This window comes from Dendrobium catenatum, unplaced genomic scaffold (assembly GCF_001605985.2).
Source record: "Dendrobium catenatum unplaced genomic scaffold, ASM160598v2 fragScaff_scaffold_262, whole genome shotgun sequence".
Classification (NCBI taxonomy): Eukaryota; Viridiplantae; Streptophyta; class Magnoliopsida; order Asparagales; family Orchidaceae; genus Dendrobium; species Dendrobium catenatum.
In genome coordinates, this window is record NW_021318724.1 from 200,027 (window position 1) to 207,080 (window position 7,054).

At 31.5% G+C, this 7,054-nt stretch overlaps 1 pseudogene; it reads right to left on the bottom strand.

The window, feature by feature from the left end:
- Positions 1 to 4,779: 4,779 nt before the first annotated feature.
- Positions 4,780 to 4,875, bottom strand: LOC114579281 (annotated as a pseudogene).
- Positions 4,876 to 7,054: the final 2,179 nt, after the last annotated feature.

The window sequence follows — 7,054 nt, forward strand, 5'->3', positions numbered from 1 at the left end:
TGGATAGAGGCGACTGACGTCATTAGCTCCTTGTCCTTTTGTTCCCTCGACCGGTACCATTCCTCGCAGTTTATGCAAATAAAATAGAAAAAAAAGGAAAACAGGGATTAGAAAGTTCATTTAATAAATAATAATGAAATAATTAAAATTTACTAAAAGTAAAGACGTACCTTTCTTCAGGCTTGAATACTGGTTTTGTTGATTGTCTTTTGAAACCTTTCACTTTTGGAAGCGTACTATATATCTTTTTAATATTTATACCGAGGTATGAGAAAGGGGAAGAAAAAAAAAAGGGGGAGAGAATGAGAGATAGAGAGAGAAAGAGAGGCATTGCCCTTCAATACTTCTGTTTTCTAATAAACAACTAATTCACTCACTTCCTACCTCAAATCATTTTTCCATCCATACACTTTACTTTCACTTCTTTTTTCAAACTCATACAATTCCACTTTCAATATATATATATACGCTTCTCACTTTTCCAACACACACTTTCAACACTTATTTTATAATTTTTCAACATTCACTTCTACTCTTCTAAACTTACACAATTTTCACAAAACAAATACCTTACCTCTCACACTTTCATTTTTAAAACATATACCTTTCATTTTCACTTTTCAAAGCCTACACAAATCAACTCTCAAAACATACACTCATCAATGCAACTTACTCTTCACACGTATACATATCACCTTTTCCAAAATCATTCACATTTTTACTTTTTACTTTTTGAAATACACACTCTTTAAAAAAATCACATATTTCTCTTTTCACCTTTCAAAGCACACGATTTTCACCTTTCAAATATCATATAATCACTTTTCCAAATCACACAAATTCCATTTTTTACCTTTTCAAAACTCACACAAACACCTTTCTCAAACAATACCCTTTACATACTTCTCCTTTCAATGCAAATACATCTCATTTTCAAATAAACACCCAACAAACTATTTTTTAACACATACCACTTTCTCCAGTACATACACATTTCCCGCAAAATCAAATATTTTACCTTTCATCTTTCCCGAACATCATTCTTTAAAACCTACACTTTTACCACATGATTTCAAACAAATACATAACATTCCAAATTTCAAGAAAGCCATCATTAGTTATGATTTTCTAAAACCAAATATTCTTTCATACACTTCTCTCAAGATATAAACAGGAATATAATATCTGACTTTGATAAGAATAAATGAAACGATTTAATTGCAAACTTATTCAAAATTGCAAAAGATAAACTAATCATCCTAGATTCTTGATTTTAAAAATCATTACAAGTATACATCAATATCATTCCTCCATGAATAATTAGAACTTTCATTAAATCCTTTACTGACAAAAATTTCATAAGCAACCAAGAACATGGATGCAACCATTGTTTGTTTCATAAAAAAAAATGCCGAAGATAGAACAAAAATATAATTATTCATAGATTACGGAAATCTGTTAATGAAACAACTCAAGCAAGCAAATTAAAAGAAAATCTCCTTTGATTTCCAATTAAGAAAACTTGAACCATTCCATATCTTTCTTATCAAATCAGTAGGTTAATAATAAAAATATATAAGAAAGAAAATCAGGAAGATAAGGCAAGAGATGAAAAATTCATATAGAAGAAAAAGTATACCTGAACTTAACCGAGGCAAAGAAATGTTATATCAGAATTTCTAAGGTTGGAGATCGGAGGGGAGAAAGAAGAGTTCCAGGCGACGTCGGCTAGGAGTCTTGCTCGGTTCAAACCAGTGAAAATGGATGTAAAGGAGCTTCAACCTTATCCTCCAGTGAGAGAGTGGAAAGATGGCTGGAGATGTGGGGGCTTCTCACGTGAAGCTAACTGGGAGCAGGCGACGGGCTGGGTAATGCGAACTGGGTTTCTTGCGGACAAAAAGGGCGACGGGTTAAGGCTTCGTGCGAACTGAGAACAAGGGGAGTTCGGGATTTTTGGATCTTCCGTCTGGGTTGTACGAATAGAATGCTTAGAGTGCGAGAGAGAGGGCTTTTTGCGACTGTCGTGAGGGAGGCTCGAGTTCGTTCGTGAACTTCAGGGAGTTGGGGTCGGCCTCGTAGGGAGTTCTGGATTTCGTTGAATGGGAGAAGACGAACTCGGAGGAGGTCGTTCGGCCCTCTTCGTGTGGGTTAAGAGGGAATGAGAGAGTGAGGGAGACGGACTAGGAGGTTTTGGTTTCACGAACTGGAGAGGAAGACCGAGCAGGAGGTTTTGTGTGAATAAAAACTGGGAGGAGATCGTAGGCAGTTTTTTTTTTTGAAAATGTTTATGGGAGAAGGAACGGTTCATCCAAATAGTTGGGAGGTAGTGGGGGAGAGTTGTACCGGTTTAGTCTAACTGCAAATTAGTTTTAGCCTAAACCAATTTTTTATTTGAATTTTTGATTAAGATATAACTATTAGAATATATTTAACAAATTTTATTTTAAAACATATAAATGATTTATTTTAATAAATTTGATAAATTTAAATTAAATAGAATTGATGAACATTACTTTGAAATAGATTAATTCAAATTTGTCTATTTAATTTAACTAATGACGCTGGCTTTGGACGAGTCAATCCGGGCTAATGGGTCTATTTAAATCAAACTCGAATTAAGTTAATTTGATTTAATTTCATGTCAATTGGCTTTGTAAAGTTAAATTTAAAGTAGTGGGTTTAAGACGAGTTGATTTGAGTTTAGTTTGGAGTTGAACTAAATTTATATAATTGATTTTGATTCGAGTTGAGTGATAGATTCGAGTCGATGCTACGTCAGTGGGCGTCCACCTAAGGGAAATCTTGCGGGTGCGACATCTATACTAGGCTACGAAAAACCTAAGTACTAGAGTCGATTCCGGGGAAATTGACCTCGAATAATGAGGTCAACAAATACCACCGAGGTGCTCAAATTTTTAAAATCCGGCACTGAGTTCTCTATTTGCAAGCGTTGTGACGGTAACATAGACATCACTATAGCATTATCAACATCATGACATCAAAAAGTTGGTTGTTGGCTTGGTGGTTCCAGATTCTCTATTTTCAAATACTATGGTGCAATAATTTCTCATGCCTTAGCACCATTTTTTTCACTTGGGTGTCATAGTGCTCCAATATCCATAGCGTTGTGGCATTAAAGTTATAACTTCATAGGGACACATCTATTAGTGAAGAGACTTGAATGTTCACTAAGCCACTAGTCCATGTCAGCAAGAGTCGTGATGGTGCAAAAGCTTCAGTGTCGAGGCACGTTCATTTCAAGGGTACCACATTGCCATTATTCTGAGCACCACAACTCAAGTTGACTTTTTTATGTTTTTCTATAAATAGTTGTGGTGTAATTATGTTTGAAAGAGAGTTCAGTCACTTATGTAATTTATATACTTTTTAGAGAACATCTCTAGTTACCTCTTAGAGTAAAATCTAAGGGAGGCTAAGAAGTATATGATGCAATGATTTGGAGTGTTTATCTTTTATTTCTTGAAGCAACTGTATTATTTAAAGGAAGAAGAAGTGTTGAGAAGAAACTTGGGCCTTTCAAGTGATATAATTCTCTTGTATTTTTCATTCTTCCGTGAATTTAATAAAAATGAGTTTGCTAGTTATTTAGTCCATATCTGGCTAATTCTCTAATTTTAGATTTATGATAAAAAATTTATGTTGAGTACTAATAAAGACTTCTAGTTCTATAAACTTTGAAAAAGATGCTCTCAATATTATCCTTCTCTTCATTTAATACACATTGTGGTCATATGTGTAGTTAAAATATAATGTGATATATAACCTTGACAGAGGAATGAAAGAACAACTAAAAATATTGAGATAGGACATTTTGCATGCCTAAATATAGGATATAAAATATTTTAGGTTCTTAAGAAGACATTAAAACTGTAGGAGGTAAGTAGATATCCTTTTCACCCCTATAAGCTCATACAGATCTAAGATGCATATGCTCTGAATCACATTGCTTGAAGAGTTTTATTAGAAAATATATATAATTTTATATTCATAAATCCAAAATATTTTAATCTAATATTATATCAAATATTTTACAATTTTTCTCAGTGATATAATCTCCAAAAATATTATTTTTATTTCAATAGGATAATTATTATAATTATAGTTGGAAATAGTAATTTGTTGCAAGTAAGCATACTTTCTCATGTGTTCAATACTATATTCTATTAATTTATTACTTGATTTGACACTTATACTTGCATATATTAAGTGGAGTTTGTTATTAATTATAAAATTTAAAAGTAGAATTGGAGAAAACCTATGCATTATTTAGGGGTAATAGAGCCTTAGATTTTACACAATTTAAAAGATCACTCCACAGCCTCTATCAATATTTTGGTGTCGTTACCGAGGAAGTATTTTGTTTTTTTGTAGATTTTAACTATATTGTTGAATTAATTACATAATTAGACCAACTTGTAACTTTTATTTTATTTGTTCTATTTTAATTCTTAATTGCATATTCATGGTTGCATGCTTTATAGGCAAAGAATGAAACTTTTACTGTTTGACGCTAAAATAAAAACAACCCTTTCAAAAATAAAAAAAAAACTAAAAGATAGTTAAAATGGTTGAACCTATTTTAGATCAAGATTAATCTCGGCCTCTTAGGGAAGATGCTATTAGACGTAGATTGTTCCAATTTTCTCTAAGAGATAAAGCTAAAATATGTTTGAATTCTTTACCCTATGGTTTATAATTACTTGGAATAAGTTGGCTTAGAAGTTTCTTACTAATTATTTCCCATCTTTAAAGACTATTAAACTTAGAAATGATATCACTTCCTTTACTTAGTTTAAAGGAGAATTGAGTTATGAGAGTTTGGAGAGATTTAAGGAAATGCCCTCACCATACTTTACTAGATTGGTCAGTTATTCAAATATTTTATAATGGATTAATAGGATCTCTTAGAGAAATAATAGATGTTGTAGCTGGAGGATCATTATTGTTTAAACCATTTGAGAAAGCATATGAATTAATATAAGAGATGGCTACTAATAATTTCCAATGGCCTACTAAAAGGGTAAATCCTGAGAGAGTAGTAGGAGTATATGAATATAATGTTTTGTCAAATTTGACTGCATAAGTTGTAGTAATTTCTAAGAAGTTAAACATAATAAAAGAAAATACATAATTAAGAACTAGATTATCTACACAATTGGATGATCAAATGTTAATTGAAATAATAATGAGCAATGGATTGAAAACATTAACTTGATTGGAAGACAAAATAATCCATACCCCAATATATATAATCTAGGTTATAAGAACCATCCAAGTTTTAATTGGTCAAATAATATTGTTAGGAATAATTGATAGGTGTGGATTAACCTACACAATTATAAATTGATTTAGGGCTCTATCACTCCATAACAATATGATAAGTGTAAATAATGTGTTATATTTTCAGTAAAAATATATTATTTTAATTATATTATGTAGGAAAAATATGAACAAGGCATAAAAACTAAGTTCCATATAAAACCGCAGTGTGGGAACAAATAACGCCACATTACCATCAAAGAAATCATCAGAGCACCATAATATCAACATTGCAGCACCGACTTCTCTTTCAGATAGTATCACGACAGTCAAATATCAACTTCTTAGTGTTGAGTGTTCCATTATTCAGCACTAAGACGTCAAAATTAATAACACATCGGCGCCTTTCCCTTTCAGTGCCCTAGCATACAAATGCCATGAAAGTCACATTGTAGCAGTTATTACTTCTCAAGGATATGACTTGTCAGTGAAGTGAGATGACTGTTCACTAAGTAACTAATCCATGTGAGAAAGCACCATGAAAGAACAAGAAAAATAGTGCAACAAAGTTAGTTCATTTGTTGGGAGCATCAACACCGATCTTTATAGCGTAGTGGCTCTAGATGCCTATTTGTATTTTCTTTCAAAATAGTTATGTTATGTTTGTAAGGGAGTTCATTAACTTAAATAATGTTATCACAATAATTATTGCTTCTCTAAATTTCCCTTAGGGTGACAACTAAGGGAATTTAAAGAAGTACTTGATACCATCATTAGAGTGTTTGGCTTGTATTTATGAAAGTAGTTCTATAAGTAAAAAGGAGTGTACAGGAGAGATCCATTGAACGTATCTGATGATATCTATATGTTATATTTTCTTTCTATCATGTTATTAATGAAAATGAGCTTGGTTCAACATTTTTTCATGTATGGCTAAATTCTCTAGTTTTGAATTGATGAAGTACTAATGAGTTCTCTTATTCCATAAATGATTAAAATAATATTTTTGATATTACCATATATTAATTTAATGTACATAATAGCCATATGTATTATTAAAATTAGATGTAATATAGTGCTTCGATAGAGGGAGGCAAGCATAACCAGTAATATTAAATTATTATGCGTCATGCCTAGGCATAGAATATGAAAGATACTAAATTCTTAAGGAGATTGATACTCTAATCTATCACTTTATTGATTGATTCATCACTTATACTTGCATATATTAAATAAAATATAAGCATTATTAATGATTGACAGAGTCCTAAAGTATTTCATAACTCTATAGGTTACTCAGCAGCCCCAATCAAGATTTTGGCACCCTTGCTGGGATGGTATTTTGCTTTTGCAAAATTTTTACTATATTATTGAACTAATTGTATATTAGTCCTACTTACACCTTTTTTTTTTACTTTGATTATTTTTTAGTTGCATGATTTATAGCCTTAGAAAGGAATTGTTGACATTTGATCCTAAAATTGAGAGAACCCTTTCAAAAATTTAGAAAACCAAAAAGATCATGAAATAACATAACCTAATGAAGAGTAAAATTATTCTTAACCTCTTAAGGATCATGCAAACCCTTTAGTAGATGGAATTCATCAGAGCATAAATATACCTACAGTCCAAGCTAATAATTTTGAATTAAAATTAGCTATCATTCAAATGGTTCAAAATTTTCAACTTGGAGGAACTCTTGTAGAAGATCTCAATTTACATTTAGCCAGTTTCTTAGAAATTATTGTAACATTTAAGTACAATGGTGTTAGTG